Genomic DNA, 23,424 nt, shown 5'->3' on the forward strand with positions numbered 1-23,424 from the left:
ACGTCCAATGAAAGGATAAGGAGAAACAAGGTCACTTTGTGATATCGTAAGAACTGCTGATGCTGATGTCTGAGATAACAAAGTGTGGAGCTGGATGAACACAGCAGGCCAGGCAGCATCAGAGGAACAGGAAAGCTGGCATTTCAGGCCTAGAGCCTTCATCAGAAAAAGCTTTTGTGTCAGCTTTTGTGCTCCTAAGATGCTGCTTGGCCTGCTGTGCTCATCCAGCTCCACACTTTGTTATCTCAACATTTCCCCGTTGTTTAACCAAGGAGGACGCTACACCTTTAAATGTGCAAGTACGAGGGGCGGGGTGTGAATTGGCACCGCCTTCTACACGTTGCTTGAGATCGAGGGAGGAAGTGGAGCTCACAGACTCGGTTTACAATTACACCAGTTGAAACAAAACCAGGGAGGAGAAATTGACAGAGAGTTCGGGGATTGACAATGCTATAGACTGGACATTTACAGCGGCATCAAATCTATTGATCCACTGTGTGCTTTATAAGCACAAGAAATCAGTGCCTGTGTGTTTTAAGCGTCTCTTGATTATAACAAGAACAATTTAATTCGTTCCGAGAAGCTCCAACACACGCAGAAATACATCGAAGCCAAGGAGTTACTCTGTAACCTTGCGGAGTTTTCGGCTGAAAGGGACATTGTATCCAATCAACCGGGTCGTGTCTTCAATGTGAGACAAAGACTCGCCTCAGACTCTCTCTGCTGTTACAACCTATTGTTAAATTACTCACAAGTCTCCCCTCTCCCTTACTACCCCACAGAATTTCTTAAAGGAGACTTGGATTTGTGGCTGACACACAAACTGTGACTGTGAATCAATCCGAGGTAAGTTTGTTGGCTTTTTTAAAAAAAAATTCGTGTATCGATTCAGTTCTGTTCCGCAGCTTATTTATTTATTTTAGTGCCGCGTAGCTGGGTCAGGGTCAGTTGGCCAAGGTCCCTCCCTCGTTCTGTGTGGACTGCCTTATTAATCTGTCATTCTTTTCACATTAAATTGAGACCCTTTCGTGATTTCTGCCGTGAACCCTTTTATTTGCTTATTATTTGGGGTGGTGGAAATAGAGGTCAGGTTTTATAAGGCACTTGTTTTCACTGAGGTGTTAAGTATCCGTTGTACATAATTCTGTTTGCTTTTACCTATATAATGCCTAGGATGTTTTAATGTGTGTGTAATTATTGTACGTATTTTAAAATGGAATGGGTATTTTCTCTATCTGACGTCTGGGCTGTTAGATGTTCAGGCATTGCAACCTGACCGGGTGTCCCGCTGATTACTGAGAGTTGCGGGAGTGGGAATCATTCAGATCTCTCTCTCTCTCTCACTGTGTGTGTGTCAGTCTCCGAGTGGACATCAACTGGAACCAGAGACGATAAAACCCGTGCGCCCTGAAGGTGTCCAGACAATGTAGGGCTCAGCTGGGCAGAGAAAAAGGGGTTTCTGTAACTGAAGTGGAGCCTCCTCGTCCTCTGGGACTTAGAGCGCTGGGTCACTTCTTTCAGCTTGAGTTGATCTCGGCTGTTGGTCACGTTCGAGTTGTGACATTGGGCATCCTTTGCTCTGGTCCCTGTCTCCGTTTGTAGGGTTGTGCACCTCCCCTTGGGAATTCTCTGAACCGCCTTTTACGCGGTCTCTGGGTTCACTTGCTCTCAATGTGTTCCCTCGACATTCCCTGTTTTTCATCTTTCACCCGCTGTCCTCATTCTCGATGATCTCCTTGTCCTTGTGTTTTTTTTGTACTTGCTCATTCCCTTTCCTGGGATCCCCTATTCTTTCTCCTGCTGTTTTCTGGCCACTCGGCCACTCTATCCCCCTCCCTCACTTTTTTGCCCTTGTCTGGATTGGGGAAGGAGGAAGGGGGCTAGTCTCATTTGGCTACAGCCAGTGGGCTGAAGGAACTTCATTGTGGCTTTTTCTGCTCCCTGTAACCCTGGCCCACGAAAAGGGAGCAGTTAAGTTGTTGTTCCGAAGTCTCAATTTCTCCCTTTCTCTTGCATCGGTGCCTTGATCCCAGGCTATTCCTTTCTAGAGTGACTCAAATTCACAATATTGCAAACCACACTCTCTCTCTTGCTTTCTGAGAATCCTTTTTAAAATATTTGATGGACCTTGAACATCCATTGGCAAATTGGCATTGAAAACATTTCTTCTGTGTCAATTTCTGTTCTGCAGCTTGCTTATTTGGGGGGTTTGGGAGTAAAAGTCTCATGAAGGATCAGGATGGGCTATTGGAAACATCCAGCCCAAGTCTTGATTTGATGAGGTTACCTCTCTAAGGAGAGATTGAAGGGTTTAAAAAAAAGCAAACTTGCAAGGTATAGGGAGAGACTGTAGAAGTGGGTGACAATTCAGGTGGAAAATTGCCAGTGTGGGTGAGAAAATTTGAGATTGAAGCTGCATGTGACTCAAATTAAGGGAGTGCAGTAGGCACTGGACTAGAGCCCAGGCTAATATTTTGAGGCAGAGGTTTGAATCCCATCATATTGGATGGTGACTGGAATCCAATAAAATGGAATTAAAAGCTAGGCTAATGGTGACTGCATAACCAGTATCGATTTTAATGTAAAAACCCATCTAGTTTACAGTTTGTTTTTAAGGAAGGAAATCTGTCATCCTCATCTGGTCTGACCTACGTAAATCCAGACCCACAGTAATATGGGTCTGAACTGCCCCCTGAAATGGCCTGGCAATCCAATTAGCACAAGGGCAACTAGTGATGAGCAACAAAAGCTATCTTTTCCGATTTGATGCCCATATCAAACAAAGATAATAAAAAATCAAGCAAGAGCGCCTCAAGCCTGGTCTACCAGTCAAAAAGATCATGGCTGATCTGATTGCCCCCTTAAACTTGCCATTCCATCTACCACACCATAACCACTCTCTCCCATGCAGTCAAGAATCTAACCACAAAACCATTCTGATATGTTCACTGTCTCTCCACAGTCAGTCTTGAATTTCTCCAGCAATTTCTGTTTTTTGTGGTCAGATTTTCAGCATCTGACTTCCTGGGTATATTTAAGCATCTAATCACCTCCTTTTGCTTTTTAAGAAAATATTAAATGAAGGTCCTGGCAGTGTGCTCGTGAATTGAAAAGATTCATGACCCTTGCTGAGAGGAAAAATAAAATTGGAGAGAATGATCTGTACGGCTGTGAGAGTCTTTGCTGATTGGGAGGATTTGAATATGAATGTGGGCCTTTTAAATGATAGGAACTGCAGATCCAGGAGAATTAGAGATAACAAGGAGTGGAGCTGGATGAACACAGCAGGCCAAGCAAGATCAGAGGAACAGGAAGGCCAATGTTTCGGGCCTAGACCCTCCTTCGAAAAAGGGTCTAGGCCCGAAACGTCGGCCTTCCTGCTCCTCTGCTGCTGGGCCTGCTGTGTTCGTCCAGCTCCACTCCTTGTTTTCTATGTGCCTTTTAGTGTTGTGATGCTGGAATATGGCAACAGAAGAAAGCAGAACGAGATGCTACAAATCTGGGATAATCATTGATAAATTAAGCAAGAGAAATTTCTTTCTCCGAATAAGTGGGACTGCCCCAATACAGGGTGTGGTACAAGTGAATAGTATTGGTGCCCTTTAAGAGTGTGTGCAAATGAAAGAGGTGACATTGAGGGTTACCATGCTGAAGGAGGAGGCAAAAGAGGACCATAGATGCTAGCATGAATTGGTTGCGCTGAATGGCCTTTAGGGGATGGGATACAGTAGCAGAGTTCAGAAGGTTTCAGATGGATCACTACTCTTCAAATGAATTCTGTGCCCTGCAAGCATCACTGAGAACTCCTAATTGCTACCCATTCTGCAACTCTCCCTGTTTAGCTCATGGATACAGCTTGCTTCAGTGATGTGAGCCGAGCGTTTTAGAGAGAGACCTGCAATGGCAGTGTGTGATATGTATCTCAAATGAAATGTGGCTTCTTGTCTCTTGTATTCTATGGTGACAACAAACCTCTGAAGGTCTGAGCCAAATGCTCACCAATGGGACTAGATTAATTTAGGATAACTGGTTGAATTGGGCAAGTTGCACCAAAGGGCCTGTTTCTGTGCTGTACAATGGACTGTAAAACATGCCCGTCCCTATATTATGGCCTATTTTTCAGGTGGAATACTCCTCATTTGCCTGGATGAGTGCAGTTCCAACAACACCTCAAGAAGCTTGACACCATCCTGGACAAAACAGCTCACTTGATTGGCACCACATCTACCAACACTCTCACGCTCTCCCACTGAAACTCTGACAAGCAGTGTGGTACTATATACAAGATGCACTGCAGAAGTTCACCAAGGCTCCTTGGACAGCACCTTCCAAACTCCTGACCTCTTCTATCCAGAAGAACAAGGGAGCAGATACATGGGAACACCACCTTCTGCAAGTTCCCCTCCATCCTGACGTGGAAATGTATCACCATTCCTTCACTGTTGCTGGATGAGAATCCTGGAATTCTGTCCTGAACAGCATTGTGGGCCCACAGCACAGGACTGCAAAGGCTCAAGAAGACCGCTTGCTACCACCTTCTCAAGGGGCAACTAGGGATGGGCAATAAATGAAGCGAGTGATGCCCTCAATTTGTGGGTGGAGATAAAAATCCACTTTATTGCAAATGGGTTTTTTTTAAGTCAAGATGTGATGAATGTCAAGTCAATGAGACAGAATGGGTTTGATACATCATGACTCCACCCTCCCTCCCAAGTTATTGAAAGAGCTCTACACTGCACTAATCTGATTGTTTTTCCTCATGGCAGACCTCCTGTGTGACCCCTTCTTTTAAATTTTTCCACCATTGGTCAGGCCTTCTGCTGTTGTGGATCCAAGGCTCTGGAATATCCTCCCTGACCCCTTCCACTCCTCATCATTTCTGAAACCCTGTTTTCCCCCCCTCCCCAAGTCTTTTCAACCTCAGTTTTCATGACTCCTTGATGTCTGGAGGCAGCCTTGAGTAGGAAAATGATAGTCAAATTATGCACAGCAAGATCCCACACCAAGCAATTGAGTTACTCACCACTTTGACTGTCCAATTTTATGGATGTGGAGTTTGAATAGTGGACTTTTTCGAGGGACTAGCCCTGCTCTTTATAATAGTGCGCCCCCTTCCTTAGGGGCTAGGTAAAGCATCCATTTAATATCTTGAAAGTTCACACCTTCTGATGTTGCAGGACTAACTCAGCTGTGAGAGTGTAATCAGTTGAGATTCAAGCACTGCAGCTGGTCTTGAACCTGCAAACTTCTGACTCTGAGAAGAACCTGCTTACCCACCGAGCCACAGTTGCTGGTGACCCCAATAGTGCCTTTTGAGTTGAAATTTGTTTGGCACCATTGAACAAATGTTCCACACTGTTTTGACAGCCTCCAGTGCCACTTCCCATCTCGAGTCTCCCTCTAGGCCATCAAAAAAACCCCAAGGGTAGTGTCAATGAATTCACTGACATCTCTCCTCCCTACAGTCACTTTTGTGTTTGGTCCCCTCCCATACATGGGCAATTTGTGGCCTCTGGATCTGTGAGCAATTGTTTTGCTTGGGCAGGACCTTTTTTGGACAATGGTGTTGAGAGGAGCTCTTGACATGATCTCATTGCTTGGGAGGGGAGGAGTGATCACGTGAGCATATCTTAGGTACAAAGAAAGATTAGTGGGTTTGGGCTTTTCTCCCTGGATCAGAGACGCTTAAGTGACCTAATCAGGTTGTTCAAAATTCTGAACAATTTTTACAGTAAAGAAGGACGTTCTGTTTCTATGGGTTAGTGTTTCAGTAACATAAGAGGTCACAGTCTCTAGCTTCTCAGCAAGAGAGCTAAGAGTGAGATGAGGAGAAACCTTTTTACTCGGCTCCTCTGACCCAAGGCTCCAGGCCCCCTTTCACATCAGTCCTGGCAAACAACCTCTCTCTAAGTTTATGGTCACTTGTCCTGCCATTTTTGTTTAATTATTCATTTGTGGAATGTGGGCATTGCTGCCTGGCCAGCATTTCCTGCCTGTCCCTAGTTGCCCTCAAAAAGGTAGTGATGAGCTGCCTTCTTGAACCACAGCAATCCTGCCGCTAGGGGTTGATGCATGATATCCTTGGGGAGGGAATTTCACGGTTTTGACCCAGTGACAGTGAAGGAATGCCGATTTGATATTTCTAAGTCAGGAGGGTGAGTGGCTTGGAGGGGATCTTGCAAGAGGTGGTGTTCCCATCCCATGTGTCTGCTGCCCTTGTCCTTCTAGATGGAAGTGGTTGTGGGTTTGGAAGGTGTTATTTGAGAATCTTTGGTGAATTTCTGCAGTGCATCTTCGTAGATAGTACACACAGCTACCGAATTTCAGTGGGAAGTGGTGCCAATCAAGTGGGCTGCTTTATCCTGAATGGTGCCAAGCTCCTTGTGTTGTTGGAACTGCACCCATCCAGGGCAAGGGGGGTGGGGGGGGAGTATTCCATCACACTCCTGACTTGTGCCTTGTACATAGTGGACAAGAGTTGGATGGTCAGGAGGTGAGTTAGTCGCTACAGGATTCCCAGCCTCTGACCCGTTCTTGTAACCACTGTGTTTATATGGTAAGTCCAGTTGAGTTTCTGGTCAACGGTAACCCCCAGGATGTTGATAGTGGGGGATTTGGTGATGGCAAAACCACTAAATATCAAGGGGTGGTGGTTAGATTGTCCCTCATTAGAGATGGTCATCGCCTGGCATTCGTGTGGCGCGAACAGCACTTGCCATGTGTCAGCCCAAGCCTGGATATTGTCCAGACCTTGTTGCATTTGAACATGGATTGCTTCAGTGGCTGAGGCCTCGAATGGTGCTGAACACTGCACAACCTTATGGAGGTGTGATGTCTAACATGTTCTGTAGCCAGTCCTGTCAAGTGCCTTTTGGCATTTTGCCTCATTTTAAAGGTGCTGTGCAAATATAAGTTAAGTGTCAGTTTAATTCCCAATCCATGTGCTGCCTATTGCATTGCGTTCTCAAATTGGAGTATAACTTATATTTACATAGTGCCTTTTGTGGGGCATTTGAAGGTCAGAGCTTCACAGTTGCTGGTTACACCTGAAAACAACCTCAGCATTATGATGTATGCGATGTGACAATCAATCTTCACACAGTGATCTCCCACAAATAGCAATGTGATAATAGCTGTATAATTTACAATTACATAATTGCTTGCTCGTACAGAACTTGAGTATCAGTCAGGCTTGCACTGCCTCATTTGCACATGCTGGAAGCTACATATTGTCATAGGCAGGGACTTGACTCCCGTAAACAGGAGAACATGTTCAGGCATTGCGTCTTTTTTGAATTTAAAAAGAAAAATATCAGGGTTAGTAATTTTCTTACATATTCTCTGGCTCCTATTTTTTTTCCTAAAACTATAAATTGTTTTTCCCTTCTGAAATTGGACATTCTTGCATCTGTCCTGATGGTCAAGTATAGGTAAAGCTGTCATTGTCTAACCAGTCCATAGAGCTGCTCTCTTGTTGAAGAAGCAACTGGTAGTGGTTTAGCCTGAGAGTCACACCATGTAGTTCGTAGAATCCCTACAGTGTGGAAGCAGGCCATTCAGTCCAAACTGACCCTCCAAAGAGCATCCCACCGAGATCTTAACCCTGCATTTCCCACAGCCAATCTACCTAGCCTGCACATCCCTGGACACTATGGGGTAATTTAGCATAGCCAGTCCTCCTAACCTGCATGTCTTTGGACGGTGGGAGGGAACCAGAATTCCTGGAGCAAACCCACGCAGATATGGGGAGAATGTGCAAACTTCTCACACATAGGCAGTTCTTCGGGTTTTTACTGAGTATCGGTCAGACTTGCAGTGTGCCTTGTTTCCACGTGGCTGAGGCTGGAATGGAACCTGAGTCCCTGGTGCTGTGAGGCAGTATTGTTAACTGCTGAGCCACTACGTTGCCCCAGGCTGTGGGGAAACTTTAGGAAGGAGATTTCCTCATGGTAACTTCAGACAGTGCAGAGCATTGCCAACAGGATAGGTTCAATGCTCTGCATCCCAAATCAGCCATCCAGCCAACTGATCTGATGAGTGGACATGTTTGGACACCATGCCTCCTGTTTTTTTCCCCCTCTCTTTTTTTCGAGCTGACTTAATCTTTAAAATACATTAAGGGAGAAGCTTTGGGAAGGATTTGGGAGAATTCTCAACTGCTTCCCAAATTGGGAATCTTTCTTTTGATGGCTGAGAAAGGGCCTCTGCTTACTGTTCCTTCTGAAAGGCAGACCCAGTGCCAGGAAATCTCTCCTTCTGTGCTCAAGCCCTGGAGTGGGTCTCCAACCTGAAACCTTTTGGTTCAGACAGGAGGTTGGCTGTGGCCACTCTACAGCTGCCCCCTTGTACAGCCAATGTATTGCAATGGCTGATCAGGCTTTGGTTTTCTCTCTCTCTGTGGGGCTGGGGGAATTGAACCAGATTGATGTCAAAAGCATGTTTCCTGTTTTCATAGTTTGGAATTAAGGATCATAGCTTAAAAATAAAGTATAAAACTGAGATGGAATGTTTTTCTCTTGGCTTGAGAGTTTCAGTAATTCCCTTCCTTCCTTTAGAATGCAGAATCTTTAAATATCTTTAATGCTGAAGTACGTAGATTCTCAATGAAAAATTATTGCATTTGAATATAATAAATATCTGGAATTAAGAAGCTAATGATGATCATGAATCTGTTTGTTGTCAAAATCCATCTGGTTCACTAATGCCCTTTAGGGAAGGAAACTGCCATCCTTACCTGGGCTGGTCCACATGTGACTCCAGACCCACAGCAACGTGGTTGGCTCTGAACTGCCCTCTGGGCAATTAGGGATGGGCAATAAATGTTTGTCTAGCCAGTGATGTCCTGAACTGTGAATGGATAAAGAGGGGGGTAAAAAGTAACACGAGCCTGGTGTTGAAGTTAAAATCACATCAGCCACAGTCTTATTTAATGGTGCAGCAGGCTGAAAGGACTGAGTGGCCTGTTTGAGTATCTGACTGCTAAATAATTTTGGGATGTGGGGACTTTGTGTAAGTTGCACATTGGATGTGTCTCTGGGCAACACTGCACACTGTTTGTTTGTTTACAGGCCATTTGGCCCAATTGATCCATGTTGGTATTGGTGCTCCTTCACGGTCACTGAAGCAATCTGTTCCTTTCTTCACCTTCTCCCTGTGGTTTTTCATGTCAATGTTGGACCACTCCCTCGGTGAAGAGATTGCCCCTCAATTCGTTAAAGAGAATTAGTCATGGTTCTCCTCTGACTAGAGTTCGACAGGATGGAAACAGGCCCTTTGGCTGAATCTGTCAATGCCAACTAAGTTTCCTAAACTAAAATTGGCCCACATCTGTCTGAACCTTTCCTATTCATGTACTTGCCCAAATGTCTCTTGAACGTTGCCACTGTACCTGCATCCACTGCTTCGTCTGGCAGCTCATTCCACACGCGAAACTCCTGCTGTGTGAAATGTTGCTCTTCATGACCCTTTTCAATCTTTCTCCCCTCTCCCTAAAAATATTCCCCCTACCTTTTGAACTGCTGTACTTTCGGGAAAAGACTTTTTTTGGTATTCAGCTTATCCTTGTGATTTTTTTGACCTTGATAAGGTCACCCTCAACCTCCTACGCTGGGTGGAAGGAGGTCCCAGCCTCTCCTTAAACTCATTGTGGCATCTTGGTTGGAGGTTTGGCCTTCAAGTCACATTGTCAAAGTCCAGGAGTTGCTCTTCAGGTGCAGTTCTGAGCAAAACCCCCTGAGACCGTGATCACAGCATTGAAAAAGCATCTGGCTTTTTTTTAGTGTCCTGCCTTTTTTTGTTTTTGAATTTTTTTTATCTGCTTGTTAGTTATCAAAACATTGACAGTGAGAAAAGGCAGTTTGACAGGACGGGCCTGTTGACCATCGTGCAATGAATTTTTTTTTGGAAATGCTTTTGACCGTGATTGGAAGCCAGGGATAGGACAAATCAGCGTGTGACGCACACAGCCTCCCAAGTACGTTAACTGTCCCGAGAGGATTCCTGGAGTGTTTGAATCTTTGCTGATTGGGGGTGGCGGTGTGTGTCTGTGTTCGGTGCGCTTACTTAAAATCATTGAATCCTGCAGCGCAGATCAAGGCCATTTGGCCCATTGAGCCTGTGTTGGCCCACTTCAGTCCTACACCTTTCATAATCTGTTCCCTGTATCTATTCAAAATGGTCAATTTAAAGGCACAGCTGATTTTTCTTTTTCCCCTAAAACCTTTTTTTAGAATCTGATTCTGCCAGCCTTTCAAACAGTTATTGCAATGTGCAGTGAAAAGATTGTCCCTGCTCTCCCAGTTTTTTTTTAAAGTTTGTACTTTAAATCCCTGGCCTCTGGTTGTTGACCTTTCTGTCAAGAGGAGAGGGGTTATCCATGCTGGGTCTCTGAGGAACCATCGCTCTTTGTTCAGCGCTGATTAAAAATCTCTTTCGAGCGCAGCAGGGCTAGGAATTGAACAATCCCAGTGCAATTACAAAGCTAGGTTGTGTCTGGTATTCCAAGATAATAAAATGTGAGGCTGGATGAACACAGCAGGCCAAGCAGCATCTCAGGAGCACAAAAGCTGACGTTTCGGGCCTAGACCCTTCATCAGAGAGGGGGATGGGGGGAGGGAACTGGAATAAATAGGGAGAGAGGGGGAGGCGGACCGAAGATGGCGAGTAAAGAAGATAGGTGGAGAGGGTGTAGGTAGGGAGGGGATAGGTCAGTCCAGGGAAGACGGACAAGTCAAGGAGGTGGGATGAGGTTAGTAGGTAGCTGGGGGTGCGGCTTGGGGTGGGAGGAAGGGATGGGTGAGAGGAAGAACCGGTTAGGGAGGCCTCCCTAACCGGTTCTTCCTCTCACCCATCCCTTCCTCCCACCCCAAGCCGCACCCCCAGCTACCTACTAACCTCATCCCACCTCCTTGACCTGTCCGTCTTCCCTGGACTGACCTATCCCCTCCCTACCTCCCCACCTACACCCTCTCCACCTATCTTCTTTACTCTCCATCTTCGGTCCGCCTCCCCCTCTCTCCCTATTTATTCCAGTTCCCTCCCCCCATCCCCCTCTCTGATGAAGGGTCTAGGCCCGAAACGTCAGCTTTTGTGCTCCTGAGATGCTGCTTGGCCTGCTGTGTTCATCCAGCCTCACATTTTATTATCTTGGAATCTCCAGCATCTGCAGTTCCCATTATCTCTTGTGTCTGGTATTGTTCGGGTAAATCTCTTCAGCCAAGGACTTGCTGTACTTCGCAAAGCATCACAAAGAAGGTAAATGTAAACCAAGACCGGGAATACTTGCAAAGTGATTACAAATGACTGGCACAGCCTTGGCCTGAAAATTTTCTTTTGAGTTTTAATGGGATGTGGGTGTCGCAGGCTGGGCTAACAGTTATTGCCCGTCCCTAGTTGCCCCTGAGAAGATGATGACGAGCTGCTTCCTTGCACCGCTTCAGCTCATGTGCTGTAGGTTGACCTGCAATGCCCCCGAAGCAATTCCAGGACTTTGATCCAGCGACACTGAAGGGATGGTGATATTGTTCCAAGGAACGACAGAGAGTGATGAAGGTCCTAGGCCCAAAGCATCAGTTTTCCTGCCCCTAAGGTGCTGCTTGGCCTGGTGTGGTCATCCAACTCCACGCCTTGTTGTCTACGACAGAATGTGACTTGGAGGGGGTGGCATGTCCATGCATCTGCCACCCTCTTCCTTCTAGATGGAAGCGGTTATGGCTTTGCAAGTGCTGTTTCAAGAAGATGGAACATCGAACAATACAGCGCAGAACAGGCCCTTTGGCCCTCGATGTTGCACCGACCTGTGAACTAATCTAAGCCCATCCCCTTACACTATCCCATCAACAGCCTTGTGTAGATATTACTGCTGCTACTGAACATCGGCGGTGGACAGAATGGATGTTTGTGGATGTGGTACCAATCAAATGGATTTGTCTTGGATGGTATTAAGCTTTGTGAGTGTTATGTGAATGGTGTAGTTCCAAGAAGTGGAAAGTATTCCATCACACTCCTGAATGGGATGGCACAGGGGCCCCTGGGGCCAACCCAGCCTTAGATGATTCTGTCTGATGTCTCCCCGTTATCTGTGCGGGTTTCTTCCCACAATCTGAAGATGTGCATCTTAGGCTGGATTAGCCATGTAAATAGCCCATAGTGTCCAGGGATGTGCAGGCGAGGTCCGTTAGCTGCGGGAATTTTGGGGGTAGAGTATGGATCAGGGTGGGGTTTTATTTTGTTAGATCTGGGTGGGATGCTCTTTGAAGGGTTGGTGCAGACTGAACAGACTGGTTTTTATGATTTTAGTTGTGCCTTGTAGATGATGGTCGTTGCTTGGGGAGTCAGGAATTGAATTACTGGCTGCAGAAGACCCCCTCCCCCCACCCCCGACCTGCTGTTGTAGCCCCCTGTGTCTAAATGGCTAGCCCATGCTCATGGACGGGTTGGGCTTGTGAGAAAGTGCTGCGCATCCTCTAGGCCCACGAGGGGGCTAAGCTCCATAAGCTGTTCGCGTTCTTCATGTGTCAGGACATAGTGACCAGTGGCAAAACGTCTCCATCGTTTGGGGGTGAGACTGTGAACTGGAGGATTGTAAACCTCACAGGGCATCGTGGCCCAGCCCAAAGGGACCAGGCAACAAAATACTGCCCCAGCCAGCAATGGCTAAATCTCTCGCTGAAAAGCCATGCAGCAGGTCGGAGCCTCGGGCCTGCTGGTCTGGTGTGGTTCACTGACTTGATTGACATGAGGAAGTGTTGTGTTTGCACATTTAGTGATTGATGCTAACGGACTTGAAGGCAGCCTGTGAGACGGTGGGACACTCAGTATCATGGGACAGTATGTGCTGGGCACTTTACTAGACTTCAGGTGTGCCCTTTGTGTGAACCCTTGTACATAAAAGGACCGAAATTGGGTTAAACTAAACAGTGAGCCTGCATTAATGTACCATCTGTTAGGATATTATTGGTGATGAGACGCAGATAATACTTTAAGCCACAGGCTAATCCCACCACCACCCCTGAGAGCCGATGTCAAAAATCCCATAGCTGCAATTTCAAAGATGTACTACCCTGCCCCTATATTGCCTCCTTTGCAGTGTGCCCAGTTCAATATTTACCCCTTGACAATGATACTGAAACACATTACACTTGTGACCAGGTTTGCTGTTTGTGGGAGATTGCTGTGCACAATTTGGGCTCTGTATTTTGGAGATTACAGCAGGTACTGCACTGAAAAAAGCACCTCCAGTGGTGCTGAAGTGTTTGAGCTCTCCTTGTGCAAGGTGCTATATTAGTTCAGCATCAGTGCCCCATGTTTTAACTTCATAATGTACAGCAGTTCTGTGCTTCAGTTACCTGATATTGGTATTATTTACCTTATACAATGACTCCAGCTTATCTTGAGGATTCTGACTGAGGCTGGAAGAGCGCACTAAAACTCCTCACACTTCATTTCCAAAGTTATTTCTATTTGGTTAACTGTTAATTAAAGTTTCAAAGTTATTGATAGAGTCAGTTTAAAAAGTCTATCTGTATCACATTGATCAGTTTTGTTTTTAAACTGGACACAATTCCTGATTGAGGACGTTTTGCTTTGGTAATACATGAAAATTTTACAATTGGATAAAGAACACAGTCACAGATTTAGAACTATGAATGTCTCTGTCTTTGAATATTACCAAAACACACGCACACCTGCACACACACATGCACATCTATCAGTCAGTGAGAAACAAAAACCGGTTTCTCTGCAGAGTTTGACTTATTCAGGAAAAACAATGTTTTCTGATTCTGATGATCCGTAGATAATTGTCTGGCAGTTACGCTGAATTTTCTTATTCATTCTGCACAATAAAGTACTATTTAAAAAAAAAAACAATATTTTTTAACATTGGCCAATATATATTAATTATTTTCATGTTTTCAGGTTCATAGTTCCTTGGAATTAAAGTTGTAGGTAGACAGGTTAGTGAAAAGGCATTTGATCTGCTTGCCTTTATTGGTCAGCTTGTTGAGTGTAAGAGTTGGGAGGTCATGTTGTGGCTGAACAGGATATTGGTTAGGCCACTTTTGGAATATTGTGTGCAATTCTGGTCTCCCTGCTGTAGAAACGATATTGTGAAACTTGAAAGCGTTCAGCAAAGAAACCAAGGTTGGAGGGTTTGAGCTATGGGGAGAGTCTAAATAGCCTGGGGTTATTTTCTCTGGAGCCTTGCAGGTTGAAAGGTGACCTTCTAGAAGTTTTGGGGCATGGAAAGTGTGAATAGACCATGCCTTTTCCCCAGGGTGGGGGAGTCTTAAACGAGAGGGGAAAGGTAAAGGATCCGAGGGGTAACTTTTTTTTTCCAGAGACTGATGCCTGTATGGAACGAGCTGCCAGAGGAAGTAGAAGGTGGTACACTGACGACATTTATAAAGTTTCTGGGTGGGTACATGAATATGAAGGGCTTTAGGGGATATGGGCCAAATGCTTATTTTAGGATATCTAGTCAGCATGGATGAGCTAGACCGAAGGGTCTGTTTCCATGCTGTACAGCTTTGACTTCTTTTCAATTTGTCCTTTTTTTTTGGAAATGTCTTTGGTGTCAGCAATCGAAACAAATACTTTAGGGGTGGGTTTTCCTTTTGAAGGCAGAAGGATGAAACCTAGATCTTTTAGAGTCTGTTGCTGTGATGTTTTAACACGTGTGGCCAAGTCATTGACCACACATGGTTGTCCCTGGCATCTTAGCAGACCTGGTTTGCTCAGGAAATATTTCTAAGTGCCTTCAAACACGACTACAGAAGAAAGAGGTTTTACCTTAAACTTGAGACTGTGTGTTTTCTGCAGCGATGGAGAGATCAGCTGGGCAGCCCTTGTGTGTTTCATGTCCTCAAAATGGGTAAAATAACATCGTTTGCAAGACAGCCACCTTTTACTTTTTAAAGAAAAAATGCCCGTTGTTGGGGAGTGTCTACAGGGAAACTATTATCTCCAGTTGTGTGATTTCTCAGAAGCCTTGTTGGAGAAAAATCTCCATTGCCTACAGTGACTTTTCAATGACCTATTTTAAAGGAATCACTCCACTCAATTCAATTTGTCAAAATAAATCTAATTTTCCTCAAATTAAGTAATCCAAGACACACACGTTGATGTAACAAGAGCGATTTGGACACTTTTTTAAAACGGCCTAAGTTTATCAATCTATTGCTCTGTTGTTTGCACTTGATCAGCATAGGGCACTGTGCAGCGTAAGTTAGTGAATTTGGTAATCAAATCCTTCATGAATTATTGAAGAAATTGATGGAAATGTTGAGCTGTCTCTCTTTTTGAGAATAATCTGTGCCTGTCTGCCTCTCTGTGCCTGTCTGCCTCTCTGTGTTCAATGAGAGTTCATCATTATGCTGTCAATGAATCCTGTACAATGGGGGAAAATATTTATGAGCTCACAGTGACACCATTTGGCCTTCCATTATCTGTCCTTGCTCTTTGGAAGAGCTTTCCAATTAAGCTCATGACCTTACCAAAGGTGGAAGCTTGTATTTAATTTAGCCAATTGCCCTTGTAAGGATAATGACTAATTGCTGTCCTTCCAGCTTGGCAGGCAGCACATTTCAGATCCAGGAGTTAGATTAGATTAGATTCCCTACAGTGTGGAAACAGGCCCTTCGGCCCAACAAGTCCACACCGCGCCTTGGAGCATCCCACCCAGACCCATTGCCCTATAACCCACACACCCCTGAACACTACAGGTAATTCAGCATGGCCGAGCCACCGTGCCTGCACATCTTTGGACTCTGGGAGGAAACCGGAGCAGACATGGCAAGAATGTGCAAACTCCACACAGACATTCGCCTGAGGCTGGAATCGAACCCAGGTCCTTAGTGTTGTGAGGCAGCAGTGCTAACCACTGAGCCACCATGCTGCCTCACGTTAGTATCCTTTTTTTTAAAAAAGAATCTCTAATTACCTTTCCCATATTGGGTCAGTGCTATTATTGACTGTCAGGATGTGGGTGTGGCTGGCTAAGCCAGTATTTATTGCCCTTTCCTAACTGCCTATGTGGCAGTTAAGAGTCTGGAGTCACATCTAGGCCAGACTGCCTAAGGACAGCAGTTACTTGAGCCTGAAGGGCATTAGTGATGCTATGGCTTTTTAACTCTCCTGACAATGGTTTCATGGTCACTATTAGACTCTTGACTCTAGATTACGTTAACCTTTTGAAGTAAACTAGATTCAAATTCCATCAAAGATAGTAGGAACTGCAGATACTGGAGAATCTGAGATAACCAGGTGTCGAGCTGGATGAACACAGCAGGTCGAGCAGCATCACGGGAGCAGGATGGCTCACGTTTCGGGCCTAGACCCTTCCTGAAACGTCAGCCTTCCTCCTCCCATGATGCTGCTTGGCCTGCTGTGTTCATCCAGCTCGACACCTCATTATCTTAGATTTAAATTCCACCAGTATTTGAACCCTGGATTACCTGGGTCTCTGGGTTCATAGTCTACTGACACCACCACTAGGCCATCGCTTGCCTCTGTCACACTCCATGGTAAAATGGGTATGTTCTATGTGTCCACACCAGGAGGTACATGGTGGGCAGGACATGACAGCAGAGTGCAGGCTGTCACAATCCCTTAATAGGAGAGTGCTCTTTCAGTGACTGAAAATTGACCTGGACCAGCCAGGTAAATATTTCAGATACAAGAGCTAATTGGATGCTCTCGGGGTTCAGTAGTGTCCTTTCCTTTGAGCCAGGGGGCTGGAGTTCAACACCTGCATCCCTCCCCCGCCAACATCCTGTATGCCAGGTGATGGATTCTGCAGGGAATGAGCCATCTTCAAGCTCCCCAAAACTATTACAGCATTCCCCAGTCACAAGATTATTCGCTCCACCGATGCATCATCCAGGACAAAGCAGCCCCATTGATTGGCCCCACATCCACTCCCTCTGCCACCGACTCTCAGTAGCGGCAGTGTGTATTATCTACAAGATGCACTGCAGAAAGTCAAAGATCCTCACTCAGCCCCTTTCAAACCCAGGACCACTTCCAACTGGAAGGACTAGGGCAGCAAATACATGGGAACATCACCTACCTTCAAAATTCCTCTCTAAGTCACTCACCATTCTGACTTTGGGGGATGTATCTGTCCTTAAGTGGTGTTGGGTCAAAATCTGGGAATTCCCTTCCTAATGGCATTGTGGGTGTCCCTAGATAGTACTAGTTACAGCTGTTCAAGAAGGCAGCTCACCACCACCTTTTCCCCAGGGCAGTTTTGGGGAAGTCTAGTTGGTGATTTGTGCATCCCACAAACTAATATCTTTTTACAGCCACTGCAGTGTTTACTTGAAATCAGGCCATGCCTCAATCTTTCAGCTTCTGGCTGCAAGGATATTGATTGTCACTGGACATAAGCTGGAGAGATGTGGGGAGCGTGCTAAATGGCCTGTTGTAGCTGTAAAAGAGCCAATTTAAGCCTGCCACAGTATAGATTGTGGTGACGTGAATAATTTCATTCTGGCTGAGCCATAGCTCAGTTGGTAGAGCATCAGAATTGATGTGGTTGTGTGTTAAAGTATTCTGTATACATCTGCTTGGCTCAATCTTGCAGGTAATCATGTGAAAGACCAAGCTAACAAACTTGACTCAAGTGGGTAGGCCTTGATTGTACTCTATTAGAATTTAGGTAGCTCAGTATCGGTATAATTAAATGCACAGAAACTATATTGTGTTTGTATAGTGTCATTGACGACCTTAGGGCATCTGACTGCACTTCAGAGTCCATTGAGTCCTTTTTGTTTTTCAAGTGTGGCTGCAGTTTGAATCTATACAACTTGGAGAGAAAGTATCTTACAGGTGAGATTTAAGGCATGTGAGAGATTACAGGCAGTCCCTGGGTTGTCTTCTGGTGTCTGCTTACAACAATGCAGGACAATGAAAAGCATATGTTTGAATGTAAATGAAATATTTGTATGTATTTAAACTTTAAAACCATGCTTGGGATTGCGGTTATCGGTATGAACGTAAAACATAGAACATGCCCTTCAGCCCACGATGTTGTGCCGACCATTGATCCTCATATATGCACCCTCAAATTTCTGTGACCATATACATGTCCAGCAGTCTCTTAAATGACCCCAATGACCTTGCTTCCACAACTGCTGCTGGCAACGCATTCCATGCTCTCTCAACTCGCTGTGTAAAGAACCCGCCTCTGACATCCCCTCTATACTTTCCTCCAACCAGCTTAAAACTATGACCCCTCGTGCTAGCCATTTCTGCCCTGGGAAATAGTCTCTGGCTATCAACTCTATCTATGCCACTCATTATCTTGTATACCTCAATTAGGTCTCCTCTCCTCCTCCTCCTTTTCTCCAATGAAAAGAGCCTGAGCTTAGTCCACCTCTCCTCGTAAGACAAGCCCTCCAGTCCAGGCAGCATCCTGGTAAACCTCCTCTGAACCCTCTCCAAAGCATCCGCATCTTTCCTATAATAGGGCGACCAGAACTGGACGCAGTATTCCAAGTGCGGTCTAACCAAAGTTTTATAGAGCTGCAACAAGATCTCACTACTCTTAAACTCAATCCCCCTGTAAATGAAAGCCAAAACACCATATGCTTTCTTAACAACCCTGTCCACCTGGGTGGCCATTTTAAGGGATCTATGTATCTGCACACCGAGATCCCTCTGTTCCGCCACACTGCCAAGAATCCTATCGTTAATCCTGTACTCAGCTTTCAAATTCGACCTTCCAAAATACATCGCCTGGCATTTATCCAGGTTGAACTCCATCTGCCACCTCTCAGCCCATCTCTGCATCCTGTCAATGTCCCGCTGCAGCCTACAACAGCCCTCTATACTGTCAACGACACCTCCAACCTTCGTGTTGTCTGAAAACTTGCTGACCCATCCTTCTATCCCCTCATCTAAGTCATTAATAAAAATTACAAACAGTAGAGGCCCAAGGACAGAGCCCTGTGGAACACCACTCACCACTGACTTCCAGGCAGAATATCTTCCTTCTACTACCACTCGCTGTCTTCTGTTGGCCAGCCAATTCTGTATCCAGGCAGCTAAGTTCCCCTGTATCCCATTCCTCCTGACCTTCTGAATGAGCCTACCATGGGGAACCTTATCAAATGCCTTACTGAAGTCCATATACACCACATCCACAGCTCGACCCTCATCAACTTTTCTAGTCACATCCTCAAAGAACTCGATAAGGTTTGTGAGGCATGACCTGCCCCCGTCAAAGCCGTGTTGACTGCATTTAATCAAGCCATGCTCTTCCAGACGGTCATAAATCGTATCCCTCAGAATCCTTTCTAACACCTTGCAGACGACAGACGTGAGACTTACTGGTCTGTAATTGCTGGGGATTTCCCTATTCGTAAGATGAATGTTCATAACCAGGGGCTACCATGTACTAATGTACTAAGGGCTACCCCGCCCACAGCCTATGCTGCTGACGGAACCCCGCCCACAACCTCCACAGACAGCAACCCCAGAGTAGACAGCCACACTGAGCCCTGCCGCATCTTCACCATCCCCGCAGACCTCCCACTGACTGAGGACGAACGGTCAGTCCTAAGCAAGGGGCTCACCTTTTGTCCCCCTACAACCACACATCAACGAATACCAGTCATGTTTGGACATCGAGCAGTTTAGCCGCCGCCTTCGCCTCCACGCTTACTTCAACCGGGAGCCTAACCCTCTCTCCACTGACCCCTTCACCCGCCTCCAACACAAGTCCTCCTCCTGGACACCACCCCCAGGCCTCCTACCCTCCCTCGACCTCTTCATCTCCAACTGCCGTCGAGACATCAACCGCCTCAACCTCTCCACCCCTCTCTCCCAGTCCAACCTCTCCCCCGCAGAACAGGCAGCCCTCGGCTCCCTCTGCTCCAACCCCAACCTCACCATCAAACCCACAGACAAGGGTGGCGCAGTGGTAGTATAGCGCACTGACCTCTGTCGCCGAGGCCAAACGCCAACTCTCCGACACCACCTCCTACCGCCCCCTCCCGAGCACCAAACCGTCATCTCCAACACCATCCATGACCTTATCACCTCAGGGGACCTCCCACCCACAGCCTCCAACCTCGTTGTTCCCCAACCCCGCACGGCCCGTTTCTATCTCCTTCCCAAAATCCACAAACCTGCCTGCCCTGGTTGACCCATTGTCTCAGCCTGTTCCTGCCCCACCGAACTCATCTCCACCTATCTGGAATACATTTTCTCCCCTTTGGTCCAGGATCTCCCCACCTACGTCCGTGACACCACCCACGCCCTCCACCTCCTCCAGGACTTCCAATTCCCTGGCCCCCAACACCTCATATTCACCATGGACGTCCAGTCCCTGTACACCTGCATTCCGCATGGAGATGGCCTCAAGGCCCTCCGCTTCTTCCTGTCCCGCAGGCCCGACCAATCCCCCTCCACCGACACCCTCATCCGCCTATCCGAACTCGTCCTCACCCTCAACAACTTCACTTTGAATTCCTCCCACTTCCTACAGACTAAGGGGGTGGCCATGGGCACCCGCACGGGCCCAAGCTATGCCTGCCTCTTTGTAGGTTACGTGGAACAGTCCCTCTTCTGCACCTACACAGGCCCCAACCCCACCTCTTCCTCCGTTACATTGATGACTGCATCGGCGCCGCCTCTTGCTCCCCAGAGGAGCTCGAACGGTTCATCCGCTTCACCAACACCTTCCACCCCAACCTCAAGTTGACCTGGGCCACCTCCAGCACATTCCTCACCTTCCTGCACCTCTCAGTCTCCATCTCAGGTAACCAGCTAGAAACTGATGTCCATTTCAAGCCCACCGACTCCCACAGCTACCTAGATTACACCTCCTCCCACCCACCCTCCTGCAAAAATTACATCCCCTATTCCCAATTCCTCTGCCTCCGCCGCATCTGCTCCCAGGATGAGGCATTCCACTCCCGCACATCCCAGATGTCCACGTTCTTCAAGGACCGCAACTTTCCCCCCATAGTGGTCGAGAACGCCCTTGACCGTGTCTCCCGCATTTCCCACAACACATCCCTCACACCCTGCCCCCGACACAACCGACCCCAGAGGATCCCCTCGTTCTCACATACCACCCCAACAACCTCCGGATACAACGTACTATCCTCCGACACTTCCACCATCTACAATCCGACCCCACCACCCAAGCTATTTTTCCATCCCCACCCTTGTCTGCCTTCCGGAGAAACCACTCTCTCTCTCCCCGCGACTCCCTTGTCCGCTCCACACTGCCCTCCAACCCCACCACACCCGGCACCTTCCCCTGCAACCGCAGGAAGTGCTACACTTGCCCCCACACCACCTCCCTCACCCCGATCCCAGGCTCCAGGATGACCTTCCATGTGAAGCAGATGTTCACCTGCACATTTGCCAATGTGATCTATTGTATCCATTGCACCCGGTGTGGCTTCCTCTACATTGGGGAAACCAAGCGGAGGCTTGGGGACCGATTTGCAGAACACCTCTGCTCGGTTCGCAACAAACAACTGCACCGCCCAATCGTGAACCATTTCAACTCCCCCTCCCATTCCTCAGAAGAAATGTCCATCATGGGCCTCCTGCAGTACCACAATGATGCCACCCGAAGGTTGCAGGAACAGCAACTCATATTCCGCTTGGGAACCCTGCAGCCCAATGGTATCAATGTGGACTTCACAAGCTTCAAAATCTCCCCTTCCCCCACTGCATCTCAAAACCAGCCCAGCCTGGCTCTCCTTCCCTAATCTGTTCTTCCTCTCACCCATCCTTTCCTCCCACCCCAAGCCGCACCTCCATTTCCTACCTACCACCTCATCCCGCCTCCTTGACCTGTCCATCTTCCCCGGACTGACCTATCCCCTCCCTACCTCACCACCTATACTCTGCTCTCCACCTATCTTCTTTTCTCTCCATCTTCGGTCCGCCTCCCTCCCTCTCCCTATCCCTCTCTCTGATGAAGGGTCTAGGCCCGAAAACGTCAGCTTTTGTGCTCCTGAGATGCTGCTTGGCCTGCTGTGTTCATCCAGCTCCACACTTTGTTATCTTGGATTTTCCAGCATCTGCAGTTCCCAGTATCACTGCTACCATGTACTAATCTTTACTTTAGAGTTTGGTCTTTTTGATCCAGTGGCGTGTGGGTTTGGTCAAGGTGTTTGAAGGGGTTTGATGTTTAATTAGTTTCTGGAGCTATGTTTTATTTTTGAAATCATTGTGCGAGAGGGTACCCCTGTGGTGTTGATGAGGGTTCGTTTGAATTGGGAGAAAAATTTACAACAGAGCTTTGAACATGAGCTGGCTTGCCTTTTCTCGAAGGAGCAGGAGTTTTTTTTTAATGCTGGGAGGGTAGAATGACACAATCGTATTTAAATAATAATGAAGTCTCTTGTCCATTTCTTATTGTCTTTGTCTATCCCCACACCCGTTACAAATCTTAGGTCATCATGAAGTAGTGGTATTGGAATGCAAGGGTGTACCATCACTGTTGAATTTTTATAAAAATGAAGTTATTTCCTGAAACTGTTTAATTTGCAATTGTTTGTGTGATGCTTTTTTATTAGCCTCACCACTCTGTTTTACAGAAACGGGTGTCTTGCTTCCCATTCTTCAGTGTGCCGAGGGAGTTGTCTTTGGAGGAAGACAATCTCCACAATCTCCAGTTTAACTGACTGACCTGATTAATCCACTGATCCCTGTAAACCTGCTCATCAACTGATTCCAGAACACTGCAGCTTCTCCTATATCCTAAGTTTCTTCATGTCCCATTCGTCCATCATCTGTGTGCTCATGAATCTGCATTGACTAAAGCTTCAGCAACACTTCAATTTTGTAAAATTCTCACCCTCCTCCTTGAATTCTTCCATAGGTTCACCGACTTCGCCACCCCACTCATTTCCGTCATCAACTCCAGACCCCATGATCCTTCAATTTTGACTTCATCCATCCCCGATTTTTTTTTTAAAAAAACATCTGAAATGAAAACAGGTGCTGGAGAAACACAGCGAGATCTGGCTATATATCTGGAGACAAAGTTTAACATTTCAAGATGTTTCATACCGTCGCACAGACCTATGGTCCAGAAAAAGGCCCTTTGGTCCATTGAAACAAAAACAACCACCAAACTATTCTCGTCCCATTTTCCAGCACTTGGCCCATAGCTTTCTGCATTTGAAATGCCAAGATACACATCTAAATCCAGCTTAAACGATGATGAGTGTCGCTCCCTTAACCAGTCTTACAGGCAATGAGTTCCAGTTTCCCAGCACCCTCTGGGTGTAAATATTTTTCCTCACACCGCCTCCAAACCTCCTGCCCCTTATCTTTAAATCTATGCCCCAGTCATTGATACCTCCATCAAGGGGGCGGGTGGTGGGGTGGGGTTGGAGAAAATATTTTCCCATCTACTTTGTCAGTGCCCCTTTATAATTTTTATGCATCTCA

The 23,424-nt window shown here is 46.6% G+C and overlaps 1 protein-coding gene across 5 annotated transcripts in view; it reads left to right on the forward strand.

Moving 5' to 3' along the window:
* Window positions 1–342: 342 nt before the first annotated feature.
* gdpd5b (glycerophosphodiester phosphodiesterase domain containing 5b) overlaps window positions 343–23,424 on the forward strand; it is a 203,535-nt gene continuing 180,453 nt past the window's right edge. For 4 of the 5 annotated variants that reach the window (XM_048533552.2, XM_048533551.2, XM_048533554.2 and 1 more), the window contains exon 1: window positions 343–846. The gene's annotated coding sequence lies outside the window, so the exon portion shown is untranslated. Of the gene's footprint in view, window positions 847–6,452; window positions 6,557–23,424 lie in introns of those variants that run through there. The other variant, XM_059646840.1, reaches the window with a different exon arrangement.

This window comes from Stegostoma tigrinum, chromosome 6, assembly GCF_030684315.1.
Source record: "Stegostoma tigrinum isolate sSteTig4 chromosome 6, sSteTig4.hap1, whole genome shotgun sequence".
NCBI lineage: Eukaryota > Metazoa > Chordata > Chondrichthyes > Orectolobiformes > Stegostomatidae > Stegostoma > Stegostoma tigrinum.